This window comes from Arvicanthis niloticus, chromosome 9, assembly GCF_011762505.2.
Source record: "Arvicanthis niloticus isolate mArvNil1 chromosome 9, mArvNil1.pat.X, whole genome shotgun sequence".
Classification (NCBI taxonomy): domain Eukaryota; kingdom Metazoa; phylum Chordata; class Mammalia; order Rodentia; family Muridae; genus Arvicanthis; species Arvicanthis niloticus.
Genome location: NC_047666.1, coordinates 4,404,941 through 4,416,019, shown reverse-complemented (window position 1 = coordinate 4,416,019; position 11,079 = coordinate 4,404,941). Strand labels below are relative to the sequence as shown.

Sequence of the window (11,079 nt, the reverse complement as noted above, 5' to 3'; positions counted from 1 at the left end):
TCTAGCAGAGGCTAGCCTCAAACTTGCTACACAGTCAAGGATGACTTTGAACTCCTGCTTCCGTCTCTTAAGCACTGGAATTTCACGTATGAGCTTTCACATTCAGCTTAAAGACTCATTTATTAAGTAGATGTTTGCCCATTTATGCAGAAACAAGGTGTGTGAGGGTCACTGTAGGATCCTGCTCTAAAGTGCTAACTCCAGGACCTCCTTCGACTTTCTGACTTAGTAGTTTTAAGTGATATCTGGGTATTTGAGGTTTTGTTGCTAATTATTTTATGGTACTTGCTACATACCAGGAACTGATGTGGAAAATATGATTTACAAGTTACTATTTATATTCTATCTATGAGTAGTTAACATGTTTGTGTGCAGACTTCCTTCATATCAGGTTAGGGATGATCTATACATTGAGAAAGATAATTTTACATCTTGTTTCTCCAACTTCATTAACAACTCCCTTCCTAGCATTAGATTCTGTGTTCTTTTGAAACTTCTTTGAGCTCCAGTTTGGCAAGGAACACCAAGGCCTTTATAATAGACCAGAGGTCTGTCTTTCCCCAAATGCTACAGAAAGACAAAAAGCAAAGAGTGAAAAACAAATCTAGAAGGCTTTTAAGTAAGCTCTTATGTCTCTTGCTCCCCATTGGATGGGTTCTTCCAAAGTGAGTTGCTGTGGACACAGGCCCACTGTTGTCGTGGCCCTGTTGATTGTCTAAGCTACAGTTGTGTTGCTGAACTCCCAGATCACAGCTCTCCACAGTCGACTGTTCCATACTTGCTACCATTCTCCAGAGTCAGCATGTGAGCCCAGTGAGTTCCCAATATCATCTAGAAAGGGTCCCTTAATGCTAAATAGCAGTTTTGGGGCCCAGCATACTTATTTTCCCTGATAGTTTGATGTGATTTGATTTGATTTCCTCATCTGTCCTATACCTGAGACTTGTTTTGTAATGGTCAAGTTTATAATCATAATACTGATAAACTGTGAACTTGAATAAGTAGACAAATTAAAGTAGTGGACTCTCCCTTAAGGAGTGTTGTGTTTAAGTATTTTATAAATAGTATATAAATAGTCATATATTGATAGGTGTTTTTTAATGTGATAGCTAATTTTGATTGTCAACTTGACTGCTTCTGGAATTAACTAAAACCCAAGCAGCTGAACATACCTATGAAGGAGTTTTCTTCATTGGATTATTTAAGGTGGGAGAACCAACCTTAATTGGGCCACACCTTTTGGTAGCAGTCCACATAAAAGGACGGGGAAAAGGGAAATGTTTGGTTTTTGCTTGCTTGCCCTCACTCTCACTGGTAAATTCACTGTTTTTAAGCATTCCTTTATTGGTGTTAGAACTTACTTCTCTGGTATCCCAACAAAGACTGAAAACTGGCAGCTCTCTAGGACCTCCCTGTGTCTTGACCTCCAGGTAAGAACTGCTAAGACAACCAACCAATCTCATGAATTTAACAACTTCCCTCAGCTGTACACACATATTTACACACACACACACACACACACACACACACACACACACACGTCAAAGTGTTTTTAAACTTTTAGCAAAGAAGTATTCTTTGGAGCTAAATGTAGATTTAATTTCTTTACAGCCACAGATCTCTGTGTAAATATTGTATCTTGTGAAGTCAAATAACATAGAATGTTAATTCATGATAGATCTTATTGTAAGCTTTTCTTTCTTCCTTCTTTCTTTTTTATTTTTTGTGGTTTTGATTTAGTTTCCTTGGGGTTCCTGAAGAAGGGGTGTTTGGAAATGACAGTAGAAACTACTCAAAGTCATTGATTAGTGCAAGCTGACAGCTCTGTGGTCTGCTTGAGACATCTTACTAGACAGATCTCTAGGTAGCTCATGGGTTTTCTGACCAAAGTTAGAAAACCTGCTAGAAAAATTCTAAAAGAGCTGTAGGTCTCTGGATAGCTCTCAAGTTTTCCTACTAAAGTCAGAAAATCTTCTAGAAAAAATCTAAAAGAGCTATAATAGCTCTCTAGATAGTTCAGCTCGTGCAGACCAAAGTCCAGGCTATTATTTGCATATATTTTAATTATTCAACCCATGTTATCCTTTGATTATCCCACAAATCAAATAAGCATTTTGTGACCTTAGTGTCTTTATTCTTAGAAAAAGACAGCAAGTATATTTTTAACATAGCAAGTCTTATATGGTTTGTTGGGCACAGCACTTCTGATTGCCAAATCTAGACATAGAGGCTATTTTTATGTGAGAAAGTTAACTTTCTGATTTCCAACTTCTTCACTACCTAAAGATTTGCTGGAACTTGCTCTGTAGACCTTGGGCTCAGAGATCTGCCTGCCTTTGTAAACACAAACATTAAGCTTAGGTGAGTGGGATCACACCCTGAAATCACAACCCCTTCATTTCCTGGTGCTCCATTATTACTTGAACCACAATGCTTGTTTCATTTAACTATTCCTTTTCTGTTGTTGGCCCATTAGTGCAGCTGCCTCTTTACTTTCATATCTAAGAAGTCCATCATGTAATTCATATTGCATCCTTATATTTTGCATATTTTTATATTCTTGAACTCATGTTTTCAGAGTTTTTTTCCCACAGCCTTAAGGGATTTTCTGAAGGTTGCAGTACTATCATTTTTCTGAAGAACATTAAAAATGTTCTCACTTCTTGTGCTGTTTCTAATTATCACCAGTTTTTAAGCTTGGCAGGGAGCATTTCCTGATAAACTAGGCAAAAGAAATAATTGCCGTCTTAAGCAGGGAGCTATCAGCCATGTAGTCCTTTTCTGGTAATCCTAAGTGCACTGTGGATGTTTTCAAAATTTTATTCTGAGGAAATTTCAGTTCAGTTACAAGGAACTCCAAAAAACATGCAGCTGAAACTAAAGGTCCTGCTGCAGGAGGCCTTGTTTCAGTCATATGAATTACAGACACTTCACTCAGATTTTGAACAACTCCACTGTGGTCAAGACAAGCCTAGGTGAACTCTTAGTGACTCTGTTCATCCTGCAGTTCTTCTTTTCTCTTAGGGCAGGAGTAGGAGCATCCTCCAATGACTCAACAAAAGATCAATAATTCCTGCCATGCAAACCTCCTCCTATGTAAGACTTATTTCTGGTGAAGCTGCAAGCTGGGCATATGCAAGACTGATTGGAGAAAACATTGGGTCATCCCTTATCTTGCTATGTAAGCAGTATGTGTGTTTCGATTTTTAAAATTAGTCTGGATGCTTCTTGCCCTAAAGTAGTAGTTTAAAAAATATTCTACTTTATTTTTCTATTTGTTTTCTAACTAGAGACAGAAAAAATTTGTGGAGTAGTGTGGGTGGGGAGGTGTGGAGTCTCTAGGAGGAACTGGGGAAAAGTAAACAATGATCAGAATATATATATATATATATATATATATATATTCTGATCATTGTTTACTTTTTGTTTACTATATATATATATATTCTGATCATTGTTTACATTGTTTAATATATATATATATATATATATATATATATATATATATATATATATATTCAGGAGGCGACAAGTGGTGGCCCATACTGGGACTTCAGAACTCATCACGGTCAGGGCAGCTAGCTGGTAAGTTCCCAGGTAAGTGGGACAAGGAAAGGTTTTCAGAAGAGACTATAAAGTTCCTGAGGATCAGGACAAGTTGCACCAAGCACCATGGGGAATTTTAATTCCACCTCTTCAATTTCACTCAGTCAGGCACTCCGGGGGCTGTTGAAAGTGAACAGAGTAGGATTGAAGAAAGCAACTGTAGAGAAGTTTTTGCAGGCAGTGGATGAAGTTGCACCTTGGTTTTCTGTGTCAGGGCATCTCACTATGCCGAGTTGGGAAAAACTAGAAGACTTAAGGTTTGCAGAGGAACAGGAAGTGCTGCCTACTGGCATGCTTCTGGTTTGGAAGTTGGTATGGTCTTGCATAGAGGATAAGGAAGAGAAGTGTGCTGCGGAACTAGCGAAGGGTAGTGAGGCTTTAGAGCAGCTGAGAGAAGAGAGATCCCAAAAATCAGAGGCGGGGTATGATTCAGAGAGGGAGGAAGTTTCGGAGGATGAGTTGGAAAGCCTGGCCAAGAGCTTGAGTAAAACGAAACTAAAAGTCTAGCCTAGTGCTCCAGGACTGCCTTGGCTGCCTCCATATGCCCCGTTGTCATCTGGGTGGAGTTTCAATCCGGAAGCATGGAGAGAGTTGAGGGCCCAAAGTGATTCAGGAGTACGCTGCTTTCCAGTGTTCCAAGATGTCCAGGAAAATCGTTATCATGAGCCCCTAGATTGGAAGATTATTCAAAGGCTTGCTGAAGGGGTGAGGGCATACGGAACCAGCGCAGCCTATGTGGTGGCTCAGCTGGAATCTCAGCATAGATATGCCATGACCCCCAGTGATTAGCAGAATCTTGTGCAAGCCTGCCTGACGCCTGGCCAATATTTGGATTGGAAAGCTTATTTCATAGAATATTCAGCTGAATATATGGCTCAGAACTTGGCAGCTGGACAGCAACAATGGGACCAGGACATGCTTTTAGGACAAGGTAGATGGGCCAAACATCAAACTATGATACTTTACAAGTCTATGAACAAATTAATCAAATGGGGACAAGGGCATGGAAGTCACTCCCGAATAGGGGAGAGGTTTCAGGCAATCTCACCAAGATCACTCAGGGGCCAGCAGAACCTTTTGCAGACTTTGTGGCTAGGATGGTGGAAGCAGAGGAAAAATTTTTGGGGACCCTGATATCGCTATGCTGCTTATAAAGCAATTGATTTTTGAGCAGCATACCAAGGAATGTCAGCAGGCCATAAATCCATATAAGAGCAAAGGCCTTGAAGTGTGGATGAAAATTTGTAGGGAAATAGGAGGACCTCTATCTAATGCAGAGCTAGCTGCTGCGGTGATGCAAATGACTCATGGTACTGGTGCGGCAAATAATAATGTGTGCTTTAAGTGTGGACAACCAGGACACCTGAAGCGCCAATGCCCACAGCTGCAGGGTAATTGGGGTCAAAGAAGTCGAACCCCAGGTTTATGCCCTAAGTGCAAAAAGGAAAATCATTGGGCTAATGAGTACAGATCAGTGAAGGACATAAATGGACAGCCTTTAAATTCTGGACAAGGAGGAGCGTGTCCAAAAAACAGGATGTGGGGCCCCCGACCTCAGGGCCCTCAAATATATGGGGCAGTGGTGGAGTGGCCAAGTCTGAGACCGCCAATGCAGTGGGACCACCCCGGAGGGCCACAAGGGGGAGTGCAGGACTCAACCTCTGTTCCACAACCAGACTCATATTAACGCCCCCAAATGGGTCCCCAGCTAATAAAGACTGATTTTAAAGGACCTTTACCTGTTGATACAGTGGGGCTGGTGTTAGGAAGGAGTTCAGTTACTATGCAAGGACTTATTGTTCATCTTGGGGTCACTGACCCTGATTATACTGGAATAGTTAAAATTATGGTGTCCTCTCTCCGAAGTATTTCTGCGATTTCCCCAGGAGATTGTTTAGCTCAGCTTTTGTGCCTTCCCAGTTGTCATGGTCAGTTTCCTGCAGAAGATGCTCAGTGAGGAGAAAAGGGTTTTAGGTCCACAGGGACCTCAGCTGTATTTTGCTCCTTGGACCTTGATACTAGACCGTTATTGTCTTTAGCAGTAGAAGGAAAAAATATTTCTGGGCTTTTAGATAGAGGTGCTGATCACAGCATTATCAGCATGAAAGATTGGCCAAAGGGATGGCCATGACAAAAGTCAGTGCAATTACTTAGGGGCTTAGGATATGCCCAGGAACTGGAAATGAGCTCTCGTCTTCTAAAGTGGAGGGATAGTGAAGGTCATGAAGGGACCTTTCAGCCTTATGTTCTGGAGGTTTTTATCTCCCTTTGGGGCAGAGACCTTATGAAGGAAATGGGCTATGTTCTCACAAATGAAAAAGATTACAGTCCTCAAACATATAAGATGATGTCCAATATGGGGTATATCCCTGGGAAAGGACTTGGGAAAAAACTGCAGGGCAAGATTCTACCTGTGTCTGCTGTTCCAAAGAATGATAAAGCAGGAGTGGATTTTTCATAGGGGCTGCTGTGGAAGCAATTCCCATATCATGGAAGTCTGAGGAGCCTGTGTGGGTTCCCCAGTGGCCTCTTCCCTCAGAAAAGTTGCAAACAGTGCATTCATTAGTCCTAGAACAATTAGAGTTGGGACACTTACAACCATCTACATCCCCCTGAAATACTCCAATTTTTGTTATTAAGAAAAAATCAGGAAAATGGAGATGGCTTCATGATCTAAGAGAGATTAATAAACAAATGATAATCATGGGTCTGGTACAGAGAGGCCTATTGTCACCTTCTGCTTTACCTAGGAACTGGCCTGTAATTGTATTGGATATCAAAGACTGCTTTTTCTCTATTCCTGTACGTGAAAAGGATACTGTGAGATTTGCATTTACCGTTCCTTCCTTGAATCACGCTGAGCCAGATCAGCAGTATGAGTGGATTGTTTTGCCTCAGGGCATGGCAAATAGCCCCACTATGTGTCAGCTGTATGTTGATGCAGCTCTAAAAGAAGTTAGAAAGACATTTTTAAGAGTGAGAATTTATCACTATATGGATGATATTCTTGTGGCTGCCCCAACCAATCAATTATTGGAGGATGCCTATCACGCCATTGTAGTTGCCCTTAGAGAAAAACATTTGATAATTGCCCCCCCCCAAAGGTGCAAAAGGATGTAGTTGTTAATTACTTGGGGACTAAAATATTTCCCAAAAGTGTTATTCCTCAGAAGGTACAAATTTGTACAGATAACCTGTGCACCTTGAATGATTTTCAAAAATTATTAGGAAACATTCAATGGTTGAAGCCTTACTTACATTTATCTAATAAATGGTTACCATCATTGTATGATATTCTTCCTGGAGATCCTGATTTGGATTCCTCCAGACAATTGACACATGATGCTAGAAAAGCTTTAATGCTAGTGGAGAAAAGCATTCAAAAGGCAACTTTGGGATGCAGAGATGAAACACAAGGGGTGTCGCTATGCATATTACCTACTGAGGGACAACCAACAGGGGTGCTTTGGCAGGGAGCTCCCTTACTATGGATACATCCCAAAATATCCCCTGCTAAGACACTTTCCCATTATCCCACAGTGGTAGCTCAACTTGCCCTGCAAGGACTTCAACAAAGTATTCAGTATTTGGATGTCAACCAGAGAAAATAATAATACCCTATACAGTAGAACAATTTGAAGTATTAACAGCCACCATAGATGATTGGGCTATCTTAAGATGTTTTTTAGTGGTATTATTAATAATCACCTACCTAAGGATCCTATTTTACAATTGGTTACTATACATCCTGTAATTTTTCCTAAGATAACCAGACAATGTCCATTGCATAATTGTCCCCTTATTTTTACTGGTGGTTCTAAATCAGGGTGTGGAGCATATTTGGTGTATGGATCTAGTCCTGTAGTGATTAAATTCCCCCTGCTTCTCCACAAGCTATAGAACTTAAAATTGTAATTAAAGTTTTTGAACAAATTGATGGATCCTTTAATTTTTTGTCAGATAGTCAATATGTGGTGAATATTTTTAAATGCCTGGAAGTTGTAGGAAAAATAAAGCTTAAATCTACCATTGGATTGTTATTAGTGGAATTACAAAAATTGATATGGAGCCGCACTTCTCCCTTTTTTGTGCAGCATATTCGAGCCCATACAGGGTTGCCAGGTCCCTTGGCGGAGGGCAATGATATTGTAGATAAAGCTTCCAAGGCGTTAGAGGGTTTTGTGATGGGTGCTGCTCTTGAAATGGTGAGAGAGTTCCATAAATGGTTTCATGTTAATTCCAGAACCTTAGCATCGTGCTTTAAATTATCTCGTGCAGGTGTAAGAGAAATTGTGATAACTTGTCAAGCTTGTGTACCCTTTTTGCCTCAAGCATCATTGGGAGTCAACCCTCAAGGCCTTCGCCCGTTACACTTGTGGCAGATGGATGTTACCCATTTTTCTGATTTTGGACGATTAAAATATATTCATGTTTCCATTGATACTGCATCAGGTATTATTTATGCCTCTGTCCATACTGGAGAAAAGGCACACCATGTTATAGTCCACTGCTTTGAAGCTTGGGCTGCATGGGGCCAGCCACGATGCTTAAAAACAGATAATGGCCCTGCATATACTTCCAACTCTTTCTTAAGTTTTTGTCAAATGATGGGGATCCATATAACACATGGATTACCCTACAATCCTCAAGGACAAGGCATCATAGAATGAGCCCACCGTACTTTAAAAGAATGTCTTGTTAAACAAAAAAGGGGAGTAGCTCATGGGTGTTCTCCCTGAGAGATTAGCCATTGCTTTATTCACTCTTAATTTTTTAAACCTGGATAAGCAAGGACGCACAGAGGCTGATCACCATGTTGTGTCAGATGCACTTTATAAAGGTCATGTAATGTGGAAGGACATTATAACTGGAAAATGGTATGGACCAGCCCAGTATTGGTATGGGTGAGAGGTTCTGTTTGTGTATTTCCTCAGGATCAACAACAACTGATTTGGGTCCCTGAGCACCTGACCAGAAGAGTGCAAGAACCTTCAGATAAAGAAGATGATGGGAGTGGTGTGCCTGCTGATGCTCTTCATGATGATGCCCCTGATTGAAGGACAGGATCTTCGTTGGATAATCTTATCAGTATTCCCTAAACCTTTGCCTATTATGCATTCTGCTATCTTACAGGAAATTGGTTTGGGGCAATGCATGATCTTTGAAAACTACGGCAGTCTATTGTTACCATCAATTCTACTCGAGTGGATGTGTCCTTTGCATCTGGCATGGCTGATTGGATTCTACAGGCAGTTTCCCATCTGAGGGAATGGGCAGGCTTGGGGGCCTTGGCTCTGTGTCTTTTACTTATCAGTTGCCTAGCATTCTGGTGTCTGTGTTGCATGAGAGTTAGACATACCCATGATCAAGCCCTGATGGTACAGGCATTTGCAGCAGTGAAGCTGGGAGAGTCGCCGCAAGTATGGCTAAATATGATTGGAAAAAAATTGATATGGATATATGGTTGGATGAGAAGGACCATTGCCCAGCAGTTTTGAGGAGGGCTCTGTGTACCAGTAACCACAGGGTGTCAGGTGGCACTGCAAGGGATGTCCTTGAATTATCTCAAGGTAGATTCCCTAAGGGATATGCCTGATTGCGTGGAGGTTGATGCTGAAACCCTTCCCCCATGAAAAGGCGTCAGGACGGGTATGATTAGTAAACCTACTGCATGACAACAGAGGTCCGAAAATCATTAGAATGTCCCATACTTGTCATCCTGATGGGGATCAGGTCTCTACCCCCCTGTTAGAAAATGGTAATGAGTACCCTATCCTCTTTTTGTCTGAGGTTGGTGAAACTTCTCATAAAATCAATAAAAAAGGGGGAGATGTGGGGAGTGAAACTCAAGATGGCACCTGCCGGGGTGCCAGACACCCCTGGCGTGTTGGGTCACCATTTCAGGAAGCCTGGCTGGCATGTAGGCTAGGCTTTACTGCACATGCATTTTGCTTGTTCATCGTTACATAAGATCGGGCCATGTGACATATGTGCTCAGCACCAATCGGGAATGACTGCAGGTTCTGACTGGTGAGGACACAGAGATTTAAGGGCTGGGAGCTAGAGCTCGGGGGCTTTTTGCAGTACTTCAAGGTTTCTGAATAAACCGTGTTGGGAAGAAGATCCCGTGTTTGTTGTCTTCTGTCTGCTGGTCGGTTCAGGAGGCGACAACAAAAAATTCAGATTATTACAAAAAATATTTTTAAAACTTGTATTCCTCTAAGCTGAAAAACCTAAAATAAAAGGGCAAATTTATATATTCAGCCAAACCTTGAAAAGTAAAATAAGGAGAATTCAACAACCTGAACAAACTTTAACAACAACAACAAAAAGATCATAATTAAAAATCCTCAAGCCCCCCCCCCCCCCAATATCCAGGGCAAGAGAGATTCACAGTGAAATATTAGAAGACATTAAAATAATAATCTATAGCTAATCCTTCTTAAACTATTCAAAGAAATAGAAACAAAAGAAACGCTTCTATACTTCTTTTATGAAGCCAGTCTCATTCTAGTAAGAAAGCCAGATAAAGACACAACAATAATAAAAAAGAAGATTGTGGGACAATATTGTTAATGTATAATAATAGTATAAAATATCCATAATAAAATATAGATGTACATCAAAAAGAGTACCCACCAAGACCAATTTTGCTTTGTCCCTGAAATGCAGGGATAGTTCAACATACAGAAGTCAATGAATCTAATATGCTACAGAAATTTATGTAAAGGAAAAAATCACATGGTCATCTTAATAGATTCAGAAAATGTCTTTGACAAAAATGCAACATGCCTACATAATAATAGAAAATGTAGACCTAGAGGGAACATATCCCAACACAATAAAAGATAGACATGAGAAATCAGTAGTCAACATCATCATACATGGAGAAATGTGTTTAGCAATTTCACTGAAGTCAGGAATGGGTCAAGACTGCATCTATACCCATTTTCTTTCAATTTCATTCTCCAAGAAGCAGTAGATGTAGCAATAATGATAAATAAAGAGATACAAACTTGAAAGAAGTCAAACTATCTTTATTTACAGATTCCATCATGGTATATATTAGAGACTCTCAAAATTCTACCAGAAAATTTCTAAAAATGATGAACAAATTCAGAAATGTGGCAGGATACAGAATCACCTTGTGAAAATGAATAGCTTTTTTTTTTTAAACCAACAAACATATGAAAAGGAGAATGTGGGCATACACTCATTCACAATAATCTTAAAGAAAATAAAATATCTGGAAACAAACCTAACCAAGGAGGTGAAGACTTCTCCAATGAAAACTTCAAATCTCTGAAGAAAGAAATGAGAAAGACAGTAGAAAATGGAAAGGCATCCCGTGCTCATGGAATGGGAGAACTAGTTTTGTGAAAAATGACAATTCTACCAAAAACTATTTACAGATTCAGTTCAATCTCACTCAAAATCCCTATGTTACTCTTCACAAAAAATAGAAAAACTATA

General features: G+C 40.2%; 2 non-coding genes across 2 annotated transcripts; both read right to left on the bottom strand.

The window, feature by feature from the left end:
* Nucleotides 1-1,871: 1,871 nt before the first annotated feature.
* Nucleotides 1,872-1,933, bottom strand: LOC117715917 (U7 small nuclear RNA). The gene has a single exon (XR_004607699.1). It is a non-coding gene; the product is annotated as a U7 small nuclear RNA (small nuclear RNA).
* An 11-nt stretch (nucleotides 1,934-1,944) lies between these two features.
* LOC117715922 (U7 small nuclear RNA) lies at nucleotides 1,945-2,005 on the bottom strand. The gene has a single exon (XR_004607703.1). It is a non-coding gene; the product is annotated as a U7 small nuclear RNA (small nuclear RNA).
* Between the last annotated feature and the right edge of the window lie 9,074 nt (nucleotides 2,006-11,079).